General features: G+C 35.5%; 1 protein-coding gene, 1 long non-coding RNA gene and 1 pseudogene across 4 annotated transcripts in view; 1 reads left to right on the plus strand and 2 right to left on the minus strand.

Moving 5' to 3' along the window:
* The window catches only part of ZFAND3 (zinc finger AN1-type containing 3), a 289475-nt gene that overhangs the window by 182759 nt on the left and 85867 nt on the right, over positions 1-20849 (plus strand). The gene's annotated exons all lie outside the window — the stretch shown is intronic.
* Positions 1708-19549, minus strand: LOC116658266. The gene is made up of 3 exons (XR_004313560.1): positions 19540-19549; positions 17129-17133; positions 1708-1812 (listed from the first exon to the last, which is right to left on the minus strand). It is a non-coding gene; the product is annotated as an uncharacterized LOC116658266 (long non-coding RNA).
* On the minus strand, positions 19018-19246 carry LOC116658264 (annotated as a pseudogene).

A 20849-nucleotide genomic window follows, 5' to 3' on the forward strand; every position in this document is an offset into this window, starting at 1 on the left:
AAAATGACTATAACTCAATAAAAACGTAAAACAGAAAAAAAGAAAAGAAAATGTAGATCTCTAGCCTCCAATATAAATTTTAGGTAGGGTTTGTGGGACTTAAATGTCTATGTGGTAAATTAAGGGAGTTTTAGGTAAACATTACACAAGATTTTCTGTACCATTTTTGAAAAATACTCTTTTCTCTTTTTTTTTAACCTCATCCCTGGTTAGGAAATTATAATTTGAATGCACAGTGGTCCATATTCCATGCTTGCATTTATTGTCTAGTCAGGATGTCTTTTTTTCTCAGTTAATTTTCTCAGACAACTGCTTTATTAGGTTCAGAAGGTGATGTCCCATTGCACCTAAAGCTTGTATGACCTGAAGTGCTATCTAAGGTAGTAAAGAAACCACTTACTGACCTCAACAGTATGGCAGCAAAACAAAGTTAATGTGCCAGTGAGTAAATTCCAAGCTGCAGCTTTTCACCTTACCTCGAAGTGATTCTGTGAGATCTTGACATAGCTTCTGGTTTATCATGGGTATATTTCATGCATTCCATGCAGAATTCCATTATAGAGTGTAACTAGATGACTTGCCTTTCTTTTGAAGATCTATGAGGCAGAACAGATCACTCTAAATAAGGGTCTATTTTTTGCTTGTAAGGAATTGTTTTAATTACCTCTGGTTAGATGCATTTTCATGAGGTTGACCTTTACTCTCACAGCAGACACAACTGTTTCTCTTGACCATCTTGGTTGAGCCCTCCTTAATAGCTAGTGGAGGAACTGGGACATCAGTAGGACTCAAATCTTCAGTCTTGGGCCTGGTTAGCTATTTCAGTTTTATCTTAACTCCTGCCTTGAGAAAATTAGAGTTTATAGAAGAAGCCAATAAGTTCTTTACTCATCTTCTTTAGACAGTGTATAGTCTTCTTTAAATAGTGTACAGTACTTATGGTTGTAATTGGTTGTCATCCTTTAGGCAATGACTAAAGTAAGGACTCAAATCTAGAATACATAAAGAATCCCTACATATTAATAATAAAAGAAGACACCCCCCTATAAAAAGAATCCTGTAGGTAGTAAATAGGCAGAAATTGGATACTTTACAAAAGGGGATATCCAACTGGTCAATAAGCATATGAAGATACTTAGAACTTTTAATCATCAGGGAAGTACAAAGCAAGTATGAAGTGTTGGTTAGGATGTAGAGCAACAGGAGTCTTTATACATTTCCAGGAGGAGGGTAAATTGTTGTTATATGTTTTACTTCTACGTATGCTTGTAAATACCTAATACATCACTACTGTTTTTGCTTTAAGCAGGCATCTATCTATTGGAGCAAATACAAATAAGGAAAACATTGTTTACCTTAAATTATTCTATAGTGTCCTTCATTTCTATTTGAAGATCCAAGTTTCTATCTGATGTCAGATTCCTTCTCTCTGAGGTGAACTTGTTTTTAACATTTCTTGTTACACGGTCTTCTAGCAGTAAATTCTTTTGCCTTTTGTATGTGTGAGAATGAGAAGGTCATCCTTAATTTTTAAAATATATTTCCCTGGGTATAGAATTCTGGGTTGACTTTTTTTTTCAGCACTTGTAAACAGTTTGCTCCATTTTCTTCTGGTTTTATAGTTTCAGATGGGAAGGTTTGCTGAAATTCTTATCTTGCTCTTCAGCTTGTCTTTTTTTCTTTCAATTGTCTTCAAGATTTTATCGTTACTGTGTGTGTGTGTGTGTGTTGTATTTCTCTTGCTTCATGTTTTCTGAGCTTCCTGGACTGAGATTTGGTGTCACTAATTTTGGGAAATTCTAGGCCAGTTTTCTTCAAAATTATTTTTGCCCCATTTTCTCTCAGTCTTCTAATATTACAGTTACACATATATAAGACTGAAAGTTTGACTGCCCTTGGATACTCTGTTCTTTATTCTCCACACTTTTTTTTTCCCTCATTGTGATTCATTTGGGTAATTTCTATTATCTCTCTCATCAAAACACTAAATACAGAGAAATTCACACTAGTGCTTATCATAGTAAAACTGACTCTGGCAGCACAGAGAATTGAGTAACAATCATAGTAAAAATACTAAAAACTAAAGTATTTGGAGAAAAGGATGCATTTCATTAAAAGAAGCCATTCTAAGACCAGGAGCTAATTACTCAACAGAAACAATGAAATCCAGAAGTCTGTAGGATGGCATCTTTAAAAAGGCAGAAAGAAAATAATTGTCAGATTGTAATTCAAACACCAGGAAAATGTCCTTTAAAAATAAAAATGGGAAGACATTTTCATGAAAACAAAAAGCAAAGGAGTCTGTTAGCCACAGGTCTGCTTCAAAAGAAGTCCTTAACAAAGAGAAAAAGAGGTAAAGAAAGATAAAGGAAACAAACCTTTAGGAAGGACAGAGACAAAAATGCCAGGCAGAAGAAGCTGGTAGAAGAAATGAGCAGCAGGGGATGAAATAAAACTGTTACTGAACTTAAGTGAATATTGACTGTGAAAACTAATAATTCCAGTGTCTTCTGGAGTTTAAAATAGTTGTAGAACCAAAATAGATGACAGCAGTGACAAAAAGGAAGAAGGGCAATAAATGGAAGTAAAAACTTACTGAGGTTTTAACAGTTATCTGAGATAAGGTAAAAACAATTTGAGTAAGAATGTAATAGATTAAGGATACAGATAAAGATGAAAGTATCTTCCTCAAAGTTGTATGGCTATGATAGCACTCAGGGCTTTCTGTATTCAAGTTGCTGCTTTTTGCACTACCTAGTGTTTTTTGTTCTCCATTCTTGATGCTGTATCACCTGTTTGTTTTCCTCATTGTGCTCTGTCTTTTTTCTTAAAATGATAATAGTTACTCTGTAATCCTATGCTTAGATTTTTCTACCACTTTCATTTACTTCCTGACTAACTGCCTCAATGCTTAATATAGTTTCAGGTTCATATTCCATTAACTATTGTTTTCCTGCTCTTAAGGCAAACTTCTGCCTAATGACCCCACTGTGCACAGCCTTACCTTTTTTATCTTACCCTTCTGGAAACAACAGACTCCCCCTAACACTTTCAGTCCTTACCTCAGTTCAGGGTTTAGTTGCAAACCTGTCTTAGCTCTGGAATCTTTCCCTGGTGCATGGAGGAAAGTACTCAGACTTTGGAGTCCAATAGACTCGAGCACTTGCACCCTGATTCTACCACTTTCTAATTCTGTGACTCAGAAAATTTACTAACCTCCACGAGCCTCAGTTTCTACAACTGTAAGAGAAGATAATTATAACTACCTCAAAAGCTTGTTGGTTAGTTCAGCTAATACTTAATTGCCGAATAAAGTTCCCACCTGGACATTTTAATACATTTTAGTGTATCTCCTTTGTTATAGATATATATTTTGCATAATTAGAGTCCTACTTAGTTTTGCACACTGCGTTTTTGTTAGATCTTAAGCATTTATCCATGTGTTATGATAATGCTAATAATTCTGTTATAGATTGTATTGAATATAATCAGTATAATAATGATATATTAACAATTCCATTTTATAGCAAAGGTGATAATCTTTGGAAGTGTTTTTAATGGTGGCATAATAATCCAGGCTATACTTTAATCATTTTTTTTTCATTGAGCATATCTGCTGTTTGAAAATTTCACCAATAGGAAAATAACCCTGTAGAGAACATCTTTGTCAAGTCTTTAGGACAGTTGAGTTATATCAAAAGGGTCATTTGGGCTCTGCTCAGTGGTCATGGGAGTGGGATAGGAAGGGCCATAAGTGAGAGAGCAAGTTATAGGAAGACATGGACCTCATTATCCAAAAGAGAACAAACTCTGAGAATCTACTTTTTTTTTTTTTTTTTGAAAACAGAAAAGAAGTTCATTAGGTTGCACTGCCATAGACGAGAGGTGCCTGTGTGAGCCTGAGCATCTACTTTTAAAAAAATTTACTGAGAAACTACTAGGGAAGGCAGAAGTCTGGATTGTTTCCAAAAAGTGTTTGATAAATACCTACATCTCTTTTGAAAGCTAGAATTAAGGGCAACTGAGAAAAGTTGCTTATCTAACAACCCTGGAGGAGAATGGTGACCAGGCAAAGACCAAAGGAGTCCTTGGACTTTGTTCAGCTCGAGTGTACCTGCATTGTGGTAGCCATGTCATATTTTACAGTGACCCTCCAATATGAGTTTGAACTTTGTGGGTCCACTTATAGATGGGTTTTTTAAAAATGGTAAATACTACAATACTACATGACCCTTATACTGAGGAACCCCAGATACAAAGGGCCAATTGTAAGTGGATTATTATATGTGATTTTCCACTGTGTGGAGGGTTGGCACCCCAAACCCCCATTATTTATGGGGTCAGCTGCACTTAGAATCTAGCATATCCTTTGCTTATGATCAGCTTTGGTTGATTTGAAAGATATGTTCTAAGTTAATTTATTATTATCTATTCAGATCTAGAAACTAGAAAATAAAGATCACACCTGGTTTTGTGACTGTGAATTTACTAATCAGGGCTAGGGCTCATGTTGCTACTCTGTGTAAGACCTAAGCCTTGGTTATTTGCCCAAAATGCTAATAAAAAGATAGAGTAATTTAGCAAAAAGATGTATCCTTTTCCTATGAAGCTAAGGAGAAGCGTATTGAAAACATGTAGAAACCTGCTAGCTGAAAAATTTAAACACTGTTGCCAAAATGGCTGCAGTAAACCCCTATACAAGAGCTAGGTTGCTGGGATTTTAGTTTGAAGTTTGGCATTCTTCCTTTTTTTTTTTTTTAAGGTGGAAATTTTGCATTTCTCAGTATAAATCAGGCCGAAACATTTTTCTAGCTAATGTCATTGCGCCAGCTGCTTGTTTGATCTAGTTAATGGAACTTGTGTTTATTGCAATGTTCCCCTCCTTACCTAATTGTGAGACCAAACCTGTCGATTGTAGGAGGCTCACAGGAATAGTATGTAGGCTGCTTTAACCAGGTAATTAGAACAGCGTGTGTGTGACAGTCAGTAGTTTAAAGCAGTAATTCAGCTCTGTCTGGATTATTCACCCTTCCATTTACTCACATTTCATTTGTACCAAATTTCACATGCCAATGCACAGTTACTTTTTTGTGGTAATGTACTGTACACAATTAGCAACTGTGCCTTGATTTGAAAGTCCTTTCATCTTTTATTTTACTGACAGTCAGGAAGAAGATAGATTTTTCATGTTCTCCATGGAAGCCTTTCAGGGATGGCTCAGTCAACCAACCAACCAACCAGCCAACCAACCAATCAGTCACAGGATGTCTCTGTTACACCTCTTAGGACAGTCATCTAATGGCACTTGGCAAAACAGTTAAAATTAATAGCTTTATATATTTAAGCAAGCAGAGTTAAAGCTTTTGTTTAAGTACTCTACTTCTATATACATACTGTTTCAAAATAAATTTTATTTTTGCAAATGACTTAAAGTTCTAGGAATTTTTTTAACATAACTTCTAATGAAAGAATATTTTCTAGCTTGTACATTGATTTTCCATTCCCTTTGGGATCTGAGAAATTGTTAATACAAAATTGGCCTTTTTTACTGAAGCAGTTTCCTCAGCTTTTCAAAACAGATTTAACTTTACTGGTTATGTTTTGCATTCACTTTCAGCTTTTTCGTGAACTCAGGTGTACCAAATTGCATGTTTCAGTGTTTTCACTTAGTGAAAGATACTAGTACCTCCCCGTTCTCTTTGTATGAAGCTTTTGCCTTTCCCACCTCCACCCTAGCCCATTTGAGAAATTGAGAATTTAAAACACAGGAAAATAATCCAGAATGAGAAAGGGGGAAGTCCATTGGTATTGATCTAGCAGTTGCTTGTTAAATCTGCTTTGTTGAAAAGCTGCCCAATACATTATAACGGGATGTGCCACCCTTCGCTAGTTATTTTATTAGAAAAAAGGTATTTTGCATTTCCACTTCAAGGAGTAAAGAACATCTGAAAAGAACTACTGCAAAGCCAGCAGAGGGAGCACATCTTTTATCTGTTGAGTTGTCTTGAAAAATATGCAGTGTCCTTTTACAGATTCTTAACAAAAGTAAATAAAAATAAATATGATCATCTTTTTCAGTGGTTTCCAAAATTGATATTAAGTAAAACCAGAAGAAAAAATTTTACTGTTTTTGGCTTATTACACTTCACAGATGTTGTGTTCTATACAAATTGAAGGTTTGTGGCAACCCTGTATTGTCAGATGATGGTTATTAGCTTTTTTTTTTAAGTAATAAAATATTTTAAAATTAAGATAGGTGCTTTTTAAAGATAATGCTATTGCATGCTTAGTAGACCACACAGTATAATGTAAACATAACTTTTATATGCACTGGGAGATGAAAATATTCTTTGTGACTCACTTTATTATGATAAGATTTGCTTTATTGTGGTGGTCTGGAACCAATCCCAAAGTATCTCCAAGGTATGCCTGTATATGGGAAACTATCAGTTCTAAAGAATGGTTCTCAAAATAGAATGACTTTAATAGGCATTTTTAAAAGTTAACATTTTAAAAAAATTAAATTGAACAACCAATAAGAATTGAGGTTTGTTTACTGAATGGTATTTTACAGTTCAAAATTTAATTTGGTAAATATAATTATTTTAATTCTACCTAAAATGAGTTAAAAAGAATTGTGCAATAATGAATTGTTTTGAACTTTTGGATTTAATCTTCAAACTGTAGCATAATGGTGAAATTAACAAGGCAGATTACAATTTCTAATCTTTGATTCTTTAAGGAAAATAACTGCAATAGTAGAACTTAATATTTTTTGCTAGATTGTGTTAAAATCAAATCTTATAGGTTAAGGATGGCACTGACTGACAGAAGGTTTACCTCTTTAACCAGTGTTACCAAACCAGTTTCTCACATTGAGGAATTGCATCTCTCTGGGTACTGTGAATGTTTTAAAGAAACTGCCACCTAATATTACTTCTTTCAATCCATATTTGCCTTCTAGGGGAATGTTCTACTTGTTTCTATGCCTTATTAGCTGTGTGACTTAAGACAAACTACTTAATCTCTGTGAGCCTGTTTCCTCATCTCTGTCAGCCTTAAAGTAGGGTAAGGACACTAGCTACAGCGTTTGACCCTCAATCAATTACTCAGTGAATAAGTGGTGGTGGTTGTTTTCAGTTGTTAATCCTTGTTCTGTAGGCATTACCATCCTCTGATGTTATTACCATGTGTACCTCTTCTTAAGCTTCAATCAAACTTACCTTAAAAGTCTTTTTAATATAGGCTTAATTTTTTAATATCAGTTTTATGTCCACAGCAAAATTGAGTGGAAGGCACAGATACTCCCCATATACCCCCTGCCTGCCACACATGCAAAAGCCTTCCCCATTATCAATATCCCCCACCAGAGTGGTACATTTGTTACAGTTCACAAACCTACACAAATATGTCATTATGACCCAAAGTCCATAGGATTTACTCTTGGTATTGTATACTCTGTGGGTTTTGACAAATGTATAATCTTACATATCCACTGTTACAGTATCATGCAGAGTAGTTTTGCTGCTATAAAAATTCTCTGTGCTTTGCCTATTTATTCTTCCCTCCCTGTAACCCTTGGCAACCACTGGTCTTTTTACTGTCTGCATGGTTTTGCCTTTTCCAGAATGTTGTATACTGGGAATCATATATATATAAATAAGTTTTATTTATATATATACATATATATAATATTTATATATGTATATATATAAAATATATGTAGTATATATTATGTAGTCTTTTCAGTTCGGCATCTTTCACTTAGTAATGTGCATTTCAGTTTCCTCCATGTCTTTTTGTGGCTTGATATGCCTCATTTCTTGTTAGCCTTGAATAATATGTCTGAAGGTGCCACAGTTTATTTATCCATTCACCTATTGAAGGACATCTCGGTTGCTTCCATGTTTTGGCAGTTATGGAAAATCTTCTTTAAACATCCATGTGCCAGTTTTTGTGTGGACATAAGTTTTCAACTCCTTTGGGTAAATATCAAGGAGCTTGATTGCTGGATCATATGGTAGGACTATGTTTAGTTTTATAAGAAACCATCAAATTGCCTTCCAAAATGGCTTTACCATTTTGCATTCCCACCAGCAATGAATGAGAGTTCCTCTTGCTCCACATCCTCACTAGCATTTGGTGTTGTCAGTGTTTTGGATTTTGGCCATTCTAGTAGTATCTTATTTTAATTCACATTTCTTTAGTCACATACAATGTGGAGCACCTTTCATATGTTCATTTGCCATCTGTATATCTGCTTTGGTGAGGTGTCTGTCAAAGTCCTGACCCGTTTTATAATTGGATTGTTTGTGTTCTTATTGTTGAGTTTTAACAGTTCTTTGTATATTATGGATAACAGTCCTTTATCAGATAAGTATTTTAGAAATATTTTCTCCTATTCTGTGACTTGTCTTCTCAATCTCTTAATAGTGTCTGTAGCAGAGAAGAGATTACTTTTAATGAAATCCAACTTATTCTTTTCTTCATGGGTCATGCTTTTGGTGTTACATCTAAAAAGTCCTCATCAAACCTAAGGTCATCTACATTTTCTATCTTAAGAATCTGGAATAAGAGTGATAGCTATGGGGTCAAGGATCAAAAGAGAGCCTTTTTGTTTGCTTTTCAGCATGTATTATAGGACTATATTTTAGTATGTCTATATGCCGATGGTAAGGAACCAGCCCACAGAGAGAATTGAAGGGAGCTAGTTTGAAGTGGCCCTAGTCCAGCCTGTTGCGTACTTTTTCTAACAGAATTTGGCAGTCTAGATTAGAAGCAGACTGTGGGACTGATTCAGATTTGGGGGTTTGTTTGCAGTCCTATGGAACAGAAGACAAAGGTTGGAATGGTGTTGGGAATTAGTCACAGTAGTCCAAATAATGAACCATAGGAATTTGAGTTGGGTTAGATAAGGGTGTAAGACTGTCACAAAGCTGATCACTTAAGAGGTCCTGGGGAAGAAAAGCAGGACTGTAGGACTAAAGGAGGGGAGTAAGGGTGTGGAAGTAAGGTAGATTGTGGTCACAGTATGTGATAGTGAGTTTAAAATGTTCTGAAATGGGTCCTTTGGGGTCCTGAGGTTCAGATTATTGCTTTGGGAATGGTTAGTTAAGGCAGAATGGAGGTAAATGTTGTTAGAGATGAGGTGAAAGCCGTCTGTGACTTCTGTGTTGGGGAGGTTGTCTGCAGGATAAGGATGAGGATAGCAGTTTCCATTTTTTGGATTTACTATATGTTACATACTGTACTGTATGCCTGACATGTGTTAACTCAACAGAAAGTCAGATTGGACCCAAAATAAAACTTTTCTAGCCCTGTAATCAGGTTGAATATAGGAGAGTAGGAAATGGTTGATTTTCTCAGGAATTTCAGGCTGTTTATCATATTTTAAGAAATGATCAAGAAGTGTTAAATGGAATTCAGATTGTGTGGAGACAACACTATTATTAAATACAAAGAAGCATACAGGTCCCTTTGCCGACCTTTAGAACATAGCGGGGGAGAAGCACTACCCTTGTTGTGGGCTGAGTCCTTCCCTTCTTCTGTTTGATCTCTGTATAGCCAGGAAAATGAGCATTGGAAAATTGTGTAACAGTCACCCAAAATTTGTAGCTCACAATCATGTGAACCATAAAAGCCTATGAAAGAGAATATGCACAAGAATTTTTGAATTTTATATGATATTTCTTATTGGTTTCTAAGGTAATTTTCCTGTCCCCTACAGGAACTGTAACTATTGGCAAATTTAGAAATTATTTTACTCCTCTCCTTCTAAAAAGGGATAGGCTAGAACATTCTTTTCTTGCTTGAGAAATTCTTGCTTTAGCCACTTGCTTTTGCAATTTATTATTTTTAAAATTTTGCTTTATTTAAGAGGAAGTTGAGTACTTAAACTCAGACACATATCTTCTGGGAGGATTATGATCCAGAGTGAGTACCAGTAATTAGAATTCAAGTTAATTAAATTATTAAAGATCACTTTTTGTTTAGCTATAACCAACTATGAGCTGTAATGGATATTTTATAGATAATATAAACTGGAACCAAACTATATAAGTGTTTTCTATATGTGATTAGAGGCACTACGTTCTCTACAGATCTTTTATGTTTTTAATATAATCAGGTTTGAAATTTTCTGTCAAATGTACAGGGTTGTTGCTGGGTTGCCTTATATCTGATTCATGTTATTAAATAGTCAGAATTAAGTGGAAATTAAATTTTTACACCTCCTGAGCCTAGTGTAAAGTTGATTTCACACTGACCTTTGGGGTTCATAAATATAGGTCAGCTTTTCTTTCTTGGTGGTTTTTTTGACCCTTTGATGCCTGGAGTTATGGAAATTTTCGACATGCATTAAAGTTGTTCTTTTCTGTGATGAACTGCAGCTGAGTTGAAGTATGTAACTAAGAGCGCTACGAATTAAAATGCTTTTGGTTGAGAAGACATCTTCACATATGACACCCTAAACCCTCCATTATGTTTGTTTACTTTGCAGTCTCATTCTCAAAATATATAATTATAGTCAAGGCATTTTTCTTTGAACCTCTTTTTAACAAAGGATTCCTTCCTTCCGCTCTAATTTTGCTTATTCAGACCATGCCTCATGGTTTCTAAGCAACCAAGATGATACATGACTAGGCATGTATGTCCAGCATTTAAGTAATGGTGTATTTTACCTTTGAAACTCTTAAAAAAAAATCCTTGAAAAAGGGGAGGGTGGTGCATTTTCTAATGCACCCACGTTCTGAATTTTCAGTTTTATTTATATTTAGTTACAGGCAAAATAGTAAACTTATATTGCCTAAGTAGTATATAGGGAATTCTCATTAATGTAATTCTTATTATAACAGGTTTTGCATTTTCTCTTTCTAAAATGTACACTGTTGTATAAACAGTGTTGAGTCATTCAAGAACAGAGCAAACACCAGTAATCTAGGAAAGGTGCAGATTCTATGATCTCATATGCATTTTTTAATTTTCTGGAAATAGTGCAGGATGGGAATTTCTGGAATGGCTGTTTAAGAAGGTTGGTAGACCCTCTCCCCAGTGAAACAGCCATCTAGTGAACATTATTTAAAACATGTAAAAAATTATCTGGAAATTGTCCCTAAGGACATTCAGCAAATGGAGAAACACTCACCAAAATCTGTTAAATCTTGGAAAGAACAGCAGGAACCTTTGGCATTTGAGTCACAACCTGCTGCTATCCACTACTTCTCTCAACTCCATGGTACAGCTCCCAGCTCCATGTTACAGAAGGATGTGGCGAGAATACAGATTTCTTTTTTTCCTCCACTCCGAGTCCAGGAATACCGTTTCACCCTAGGAGGGACAGGCTGCCAGCATCTTTTATCGATGTCTGGCCTCATATTGCAGAAGCCCAGTTCTGGACAGGGGTGGCTAAGAGGACTGGAGTGCCTTCCCCGACCCAGCTTTTACTCATAGGGCAGGAAATCCTGCACCAGACATAACAAGCCAATGATAGTGGACCCCTGATTGCCTTTGCCCCATATTGTTCAAAGGGTAGAGGTTCTATACCAGGAGGGGCAAGCCATGATGAAGCAGGGTGATACTCTGGGAGAAGTGAATTTCTGTGTTCACTCTTAGTACCTATGCATTGATATGGGTTTCTGCATTATTGGGGGTGGAGGGTGCATAGACACTGACTTTATTTGGAACAAAGCCTAGAGAAGTTCATGCCTAAGGGCGTTGTTGAAAACAGTGGCGCAGTTGAGAGAGGGAATGTAGTTCTGTGATACTAGTAGCAATAAGCAAAAAGGTAAACCAGCCAAAAATTTCACAGAACCAAGGAAAAGGACATCCAAAAAGAGCCCTCCTGGAATGTGGAGGGCTGTGCGTTTGTATTAAGCTGTACCCACATGGGAGCAGTTTGAGTAGGATGTGGGGTGGACTTGAAAGTATTCCCCAGGCCACACACAGCTCTGTCAGCAAAATGGGAAAGTCTTACTGGCTCAAAGAGCTTAAGCGCAGCCAATGAACAAACACTGACTAAACAATAAGCTATTCTGACCCAGGGGGAATTCCTGGAAAGCCACATTGCAATTCTCCCTGAGGTGCGGGAGACTGCATGCCAAAGGCTGCACCTCTCAGTAGTGACCAGAGAGAGTGCCTCCAAGCTGTTAGGCCGTAGCTGAATGTAGGACAAAACCAGAAATTCCTTGGAAAGTGAAAGCAGTCTCCAAACCACAACACATTCAACAACAATAAGGGGTGGAAATTTATCTGACCAAGGAGGCTTAAGCACAACCTTTGACCAGTAAGAGCTTTATGTGGACCCATGGATGACCCATGTATGACCCCTGGCATTCTAGGCTAAAAGATAAAAACAAGGGAAAAGCCTGAGCAGGGACATCAGAGGCTGCGCGTTGCAAGGTAAAGAGCCTTCACAGAGTTAGTACAACCAAGCCACTAAACAGGTAACCAACCAGCCAGCCAAACAACAGCTTCCCCTGCCCCCAAACGGGGAGTGTAAGTAACCAGAATTGGTACAATGTGTTATCTCAAATGTCTAGTTTTCAACAAAGAGTTGTAAGACATGCAAAGAAAATGAGAAGTGTGATCATATGCCAGAAAAAAAACAGGCAATAGAAGCTGCCTTTCAAGTGGGCTCAGTTGTTGGACTTAGACACAGATTTCAAATTATGTGTTTAAAAATTATATGATTATAAAAATGTTTAAAGGAAGGTAAGAAGTTAGGACAAGAATTCTCTGTGGATCCTTAGAAGCTCATCCTTGTCATTCTCTTGAGGGGTTGGTGTATAGGTTGTGCCTTCATGTCCCTTTCCAGCTCTTCTGGAGACTAGTCAAGTGGCTGCCTGTTCACCAAGTATAAATAAGTGATAACAAACCCAGCATATTACTGAAGTGTTTACTGTAGAATTGAGGGAATCAAAGATTAATTTCCCAACTGCACATTCTTCATCTTGCAGGGAGTGACTTTTCCTTCACATGATCTTAATATAAGTATTATCTATAAGGGGGTGTGTGGAAGGGTATGAACTAATTAATACAAGTGCCAGAGAACAAAAGAGGGTAGAGAATAAAAACAGAGTTGGGGGCTGCACTCTGCTCCTTCGTGGGCGTCCACATACAGGGAAGGGAGGCTTCCAGGGCTGCTCTGCAGCGCAGCCAAGTAGGGCTTCAGGAATTCATAAACTGATCAAGGTTCTCTGGTCTTATGCATCTCGTCCATTTTGTCTGTCATTACTATGTTGAGGAACCCAGGAGTAGAAGTAGCCCTTCTAGAAAGCTGTATTACCCTGTCGCCTATTGATGACACACAGACACAATGCAAATACAACAGATATTAAAATTAGTTAAATCTAGGTGGTGAGAATGCAGATATTTGTCACATGTGTTCTATGTTTTGTTTTCAAGATTTAAAAAAATACATACTTACTGTTTAAAAAAAGCCAGTTATGGCATGAGGGTAGAAAATATTTCCCTTCCTAATTCTGTCACTTGGGTATTACTACTCCTAAACTTCTGTTGTTTCTGTGTAAGACTTTTGGGGGAGAAATGGATAAAAGAACTTAAAAAAGAGTAAATTTAGTTTTCATACACAAATAATATATTAAACATAGTATTTATAAGCCTACATTTTCTACTTTTTTTCCCACTGTGTCTGTACATATAAATCTGCCTTGTCTCTCAAAGGACATTTTGGTTGTTAACACTGTTATGGAAAAGGCTGCAGTGACAATTCTTGTATATATCTTTTTAAAGATAGTTATTATATATATTTTAGGTTTTTTATTATATATATTATATATATTTTAGATTTTTAAATTGTGGTAAAATTCACATACCGTAAAACTTACCATCTTGACCATTTTAAAGTATACAGTTTAGTACTACTGTTAAGTACATTCACCTTGTCATGCAATCACCCTCCAGAACTCTTTTCATCTTGCAAAACAAACTCTGTACCCATTAAACAGCAGCTCTCAATTCCCTTCTCCCCCAGCCCCTGGCAACTATCATTCTACTGTCTCTGTGGATTTGACTACTCTAGGTACCTCATATAAGGAGATTTATACACTGTTTGTCTTTTTGTCACTGACTTATTTCATTTAACATAATGTTCTCAAAGTTCATCCATGTTGTAGCATGTGACAGAATTCCCTTCCTCTTCAAGGCTGAATAATATTCCATTATATACATAAACTACGCTTTGTTTATTCATTCATTCACCAGTGGATGCTTGGGTTGCTGCCATGTACACACCTTTTAAAAACTTTTAAAATTTGATACAATTTCAGCTTAAAAAGGAAAGTTGCAAAAAATAATACAGAAGAACTTCCATATATCCTTTACGCAGATTCAGCAGTTGTTTACCACATTTGTTTTATCATTCTGTGTATTTGTGGATACACACACACACACACACACGCACACACACCCATCCCTTTTCCTGAAACATTTTAGCATCAGTTGCAGACATTGTACCTTTTTTATCCTTAATATTTCACTGTATAGTTTCTTAAGAACAAGCTTATAACCACCACAGTAAAATGATCAAAATCAGGAAATTTAATATTAATATAATTTTATTATCTAATCCACAGATCATATTCAGATTCCATCATTTGTCTCAGTAATATTCTGCGCTGTCTCCCCCACACCCATCAGAGTTTAATTTCATTGCATTTAATTCTCATCTCTCTTTAGTCTCTTTTAATCTGGAACTATCCCTTAGCCTGTTTTTGTTTGTTATTCTTGACCTTGACATTAGTGAGAAATCCAGGTCAATTGTTTTGTAGAATGTTCCTCAATTTGCGTTTGATGTTTCCTTATGATTAGATTGAAATTACGCATTTTTGAGAGGAATATTACAAAAGTGATGTGTCCTTATTGTACCATATCATGAGATGTGTGATTAAGGTGAAATCCCCAGGTCTCTGCACTACTATGTTTCCTTTCTAATTAATAAGGAATTTGTGGGGAGATGCTTTGAGACTATATAAATACCCTGTTCCTCATGAAAATTTCACCCACCAGTTTTAGCATCCACTGATGACTTTTATTAACTGTATAATTTCTTCTGTATTTATTTGCTTTCTACTGTAACAAAGAGCTTTCCCTTCTCTTCCATTTTAAAATTATATCAGTATGAACCCATTAACTCCTATTTTACTCAACACATTATAATCCATTGCTTTTTTTTTTTGTTTTTAATGCTGAAAATGTGCCAGATTTGGCTACTATGAATCCTTTCAGGCTGATTTTGATGTCCTTTTATTATGTCACTATTTTTTAATATATACATCTTTTTGTACTTGTTTTCTTTAAAACAATTTTCTTAAAGTGAAATTGCTGGATTAAAAAATACACGCATTTCAAATATGTGAACTAAATCACCTCTGTGGACCACTTAGAGGGGGGAAAGGTATGCTCATTTAAACTTTTGATAAATATTTCTTGAGCTGCTTTTTAAGAAGTATAAGGATATTTTTGACATTACTGGCTTTCAGCTACCAAAAATACATCTGCAAGAAAGTAGACAAAGATCAGTAAGAGTTTATCTTTCTTTCACTGTGCTATTCAGGACTAAGAGTTCACAGCTGTCTGAATGACTACCAGAGTTTTAGTGGGTATTTTAAAGAATATGTGATTAACAGTGTATAATTTATATTAAGTAACAAAAACTATTTGGAGTTAGCATCCATAGTGGAGTGCATTTACCTTCTAGAATCAGACATTTTTGTGTTTCTAATCTGAGCTCCTACATCAGTGATTAAGATGCCCAGAACAAGTTGATTTCTTTCCTTCTCTGTGCCTCAGTTTCCTCATATGTAGAATGAAGATGTATTAGATCATTGGTCTTGTAACTTTTTTTTTTGCTATGGCCTATGATAAGAAATACATTTTACATTGTAAATCAGTATACACATACACATGCTTAATACACATGCATAACCAAGTCAAAAGTTTTATAAAACTGAATTCAACCATACTATCTGCAGTGCATTCTGGTATTTTCTTTTCTGTTTCTTTAAAAAGCTGGTAGGGTGGTAACTTTGAAATTGTTTTTAGATCAAAAATCTTGCAGTAGATTATTTCTAAAAAGCTTTTCAGCTCCAAAATTACATGAGTATATTTGAAATTATTTTAAAATGACAAGGTGAAAAATACAGCTTTTGTGACAAGGTCTGTCACTAGAATAGTCACAAAGAACTGCTTCTCTTATATAGATACCTGTAGCCAATTCAACAAAAACCTGTCCCATAAAAGTCTAGTCCAAAATCTTTAATCTGTCCCTCCATTTAGAATCAATGCTTGTATAAGTCATTTTTGCTATTTTTCCCCCTTAAACCCTCTGCACCATTTTTTCCCACCTCCTTCCCATCTATCCATCCATCCATAGCAGTATACTAATTACTACCTGTGGTGCATTTATTTTCTGGCCATTACTAAATGGTTAATGGAAAGGTTGATTTTTTTAAAAAAGCATTGCTGGATTTTAATTTGGTTAAAGTAAGGCTGGTCACTGTTCTTACTTTTTAAAAGATGTGTGGGGAAACATTGTTATCTATGCAAATAAGGTTGTTTAACTATAATCTTTTCCCTATTTGAAATGAATAAAACTGAAACAGAAGCTCATCTTTTAGCCATCTTGCAGAAGAATTTGAGCTCCTGCTTGTTTCAGCCATGGTTTACTCTTGACTGGGCATGCCAGCATCTGTAATGCCTCAGCAAGAACTTGGCTGAAGAGAATGTAATTTTCCTTGTCACTCTCAGTTTTAGTTTTTAGGAAAAAAATGAATGGAATTTAACATTGATCAGATTGATAAACACAATATTAAAAGAGAAATTGGGAATGTGCTGCAGCCTTTTTTGACATGCTGGCCTTTTCCCTTGAGTTTGCACTACAGTGTTACTCGCACATAGAGCCAAGTGAAATGGTAAATCACTTTCATGAAATGGGAGCTTTGGGGCTGGTTGTGTTGAGGAGATGTTTTTGCTCTTGGTAAAATACATGAGAAGATGCAAAAGTGATTGTTCTTTTCAGAGCAGGTCTTTTTTAGGGTTGTATGATTTGTGCTGAGACAATTGAAGTATAAACTGCAAGGGAAATTGTTGTACTGCTTTGGCAGAGTTAGACCTAGCCTCCTAAGCATCCTCTGTTCATTTTTGTTTGTCCGTTACTCTTCAGCTCCTCACGTCTTTAGGTCTGTTACTTCGACTTGGCATGTCTTGCCTTAAAACCTGTTCAGTTCTATTTAATTCATATTTCTTCTGTGTGTATTCTTTGCCCTGGGAGATAAAATTTAAAAATCCGTAAATATGTTCTCATACAGAAATTCTGATGCAGTTTGTGTAGAATTTTATTCCTAATTTGATATACTCTTATGTTTTCTAATAATTTTCCTCCCTCTTGGTTTTATTAGTAGCCTTCACTTCAGTATAGCTACAGGTATAAATATGTATTATTTACAAATATTTATCTTTATAAATTCCTCATATAAATGAGGTTGTGGTATTTATTTTTATTTAATTATTACTACTTCCCAAAAAATGATAGTTGAGTAAAAAGTAACATACAGAGTATAGTAACCTTTTTTTTTAAAAAAAAAAAAAAAAAGGAAGAAGAAATCAGGACAAAGGGAAATTTCACATAGATTAGTAAGATGAAGGTGAGGAATTTAAACACAGAAATTTGTGCCATAAACATCTGTATAACCATTCAAGACAGAGTGTAGATTGAGATCTGAGCTACCTAGGAGTCAAAGCAAAAAATGGAAATGCAAACAGTTCAAAGGTCAAACTCCTGTGAGCCCTAAAGTAGATAGTGAGAAGAGTAATGAACCATGTTCTCAATAACAGCCCTTCAAAAAATAGTGTTTTGGACTCACAGAAAACAAACTTGTGGTTACCAGAGGGGAGGGGGGGAAGTAAATTAGGGGTATGGGATTAACAGATACCAACTACTATATATAAAATAGATAAGCAACAAGGACATACTGTATAGTTCAGGGAATTATACCCATTATCTTATAATAACCTATAATGGAATATAATCAGCAAAAATACTGAATCTCTGTGCTGTACACCTGAAAATAACAGAATATTGTAAATCAGCTATACTTCAATTTAAAAAAAGTTGTGTGTTTCTTGTGGCTCTTTCTTGTGGTATTCCTATTAGAAGCCAAGGGCATTATCTAGTATCAAGGTGAGTACCAATGGTGACAACTGAAATATATCTCATTTTCTTATTTTTTCTTGCTGGTCAGAATTAATAGTAAACAGATTCTCTCAACCTAATGTAAGATCTAAGCCCAAATTTAGTTTAATTGCCTGAATTAGAAGTTATCCAAGGTTTGAATTTTAAGACTTCTTGTTGGGCTACCTGGAATAAGAGTAGGGACAATTAGAGTTATATCTGCATAGAGCATTATTATTTAATTTGTTTAGTACCAATTTGACCTTTAAAGGAGGAATTTGCCTATGTCACATGCCATTAAATATTTGAAAGATAATTTTAAATTGATAGCTTCCTCTTCCTCATCCCATTCAAAACACATTTACCCATACTTGCAAGTGAAATGAAAAGCATATTCCCAAATGAAAAAAATATTTTAAAAATGAGTTAGTTACATCAAATTTCACCTGTCTTAAATTTAGACAAAATCAGGTTGTATTATTTAGTTAGTATAAGGCAGTTGGTTTCTAAGAATTTTCTAATAATTTGTTTTTTCTATTTGATAGAGAGCTATAAATATTTCAGTACATTGACTTAATCGCCTTCGTCCATTTGAGAACCAGGAACAAGCCTAGGTTGCAGTCATTAAAAGAGAAATATAAAGTACAATAAACATAGCATGGCATTGTGAATTTAAAACACATGATTTTTGTTTGTTTGTTTCATTATTACAAAAGTGTATTTAAAAAAATTTCAGTAAGAAAATGTACTTGACCCAGTTTTTATCGTTGTAAAATGTGGAGAGGGGACTTGTGGAAGCAGTTGATTTCTCTGGTGGATACAGCCATTATTCATACTCGTTCCAGGTCTTCTAATGATGATACTACTTCCTCGTATTACCACCATTCCAGTGTTGTTCTGTTGCCCACGAGTCGCCATCTCCACACATTCATCTATCACAAGATTCATGAGGGGATCAAACCCCTGCAGTATTCCTTGGACATGTCTGCCTCCATTTAATTTCAGTGATAATTTCTTGTCCATAAATTTCTTTAACTCAGAAGGATGAGCTTTGCTCATACTATTCACTCATTGAGCTCAAAGATGCCTCCAAACAGAATTCGTGCTGTCCTTCAGAATTTTGAATTAGGGTCAGACTGTCTTGTATTTTTTGAAGAACTGGGTTTTAAGTTGCCTGGAAATCACAGTTTTTTTTCAGATAAGACTTTATTTTCAATAAACCAGTATCAGCCTAGTATAGTTCTATTGCGATTCATATGCTCAGATTTTCATAAGGCAATATTAGAATTTAATGGAGCCTGATAGAAAATTGAGATTATTTCCCCAGCTCACACTGTCCGGTAATTAGCAACTAGGAAGAGCAGAGTTAGGTCAATTGTATTGATCTAGTATTATAAAATCACCAGTAATGGCCATCTGTTTGAGACTTGACTTTCAAACCCAGTCTCATTTCTTTTAGGCCTTTTTAGTCTGTGATACATTTCAAAATAAAATATTTATGTTCCATTTTTGAGAAGGGAAATGGGCCTGTATGTATACACAATATTGCATTTAATTTCATAAGGTTAACCCAGAATTATATGCAAAATTTTATGTACACATGTGTGAACACTAAGTTATTATTGTCCCCAGGTATTTGCTGCCCCTTCCAGTGGGAGGGTTATACTTCCCTGTCTTCCTCATCAGACTTGGCCGTGAGATATCTTTTAACAAATAAAATGTGAACAAAAAAATTCATGTGCCACTAATGAGCAGAAACGTTAGCAGCCATGGTATAGTTTTACATCTCTGTTCTCTCTGCCACAAGACCAGTAGTATTCAACTTAGGGCCACTCTTTCATTCTGGATTTCTGGAATGAAGACACATACAAGCATGGAAAACAAACTGTTGTTGTAAAGCCTGTAAGTTTTGGGGTCACTTACAATTACATTAGCCTAAGCTAATAGAACCCTAGTTTAAGAATCTTTTCCAGACCTACATGAGTTTTTTGACATTCATTTGTTATTCATTCAAAAATTTATTCAGTACCTCTGTTCATGTGGGACACTCACATTATCTCCCATCCTCACAACAATCCTCGAGGTTGGAGCTTTAACATTTTTGCAGGTGAGGAAACAAACATAAATAGGGGAAGTAACTCTCTTGAGGTCATACAACTTCTGACCACCTTAGCTAGGATTCAGAGAGAATCAGACAGATTCTTTGTATTGTATCTTTACACTTTCTTATTTGCTTTTTATATGTAATTATTATATTTGTTGAATCTTTTCTTTACCAATATATGAAATTAATAATACAGAGCACAAGAACTTTTATATAATAAATGCTTTGTCCCTATTTAATCAGGAGTCAGACTGTTGGCTTGCAGGGCACAGATATGTTGTATTTGGAGGTTTTTATTTTTGTTTTTAAGTTTGGAATCACACATACTATTTTAAGCTGGCTGACTTTGTACGTTTATAGTATCTACCTGGTCACTGAAAAATTTGAGTTTATAACCACAGATTGGCTTATCTAGAATGCATTGCTAATGAAGGTGGGTTAGATGTAATTCCCACCTGGTCATTCATTTATTGACTCCAGAGAGATTATTTTTCATTGTCACAGTCTCAAACTAGCAGATTTTTGAATTGTATTCAAGGAAGCAGAAGGGTAATAAAA

The sequence above is a fragment of the Camelus ferus genome, chromosome 20, assembly GCF_009834535.1.
Source record: "Camelus ferus isolate YT-003-E chromosome 20, BCGSAC_Cfer_1.0, whole genome shotgun sequence".
NCBI lineage: Eukaryota > Metazoa > Chordata > Mammalia > Artiodactyla > Camelidae > Camelus > Camelus ferus.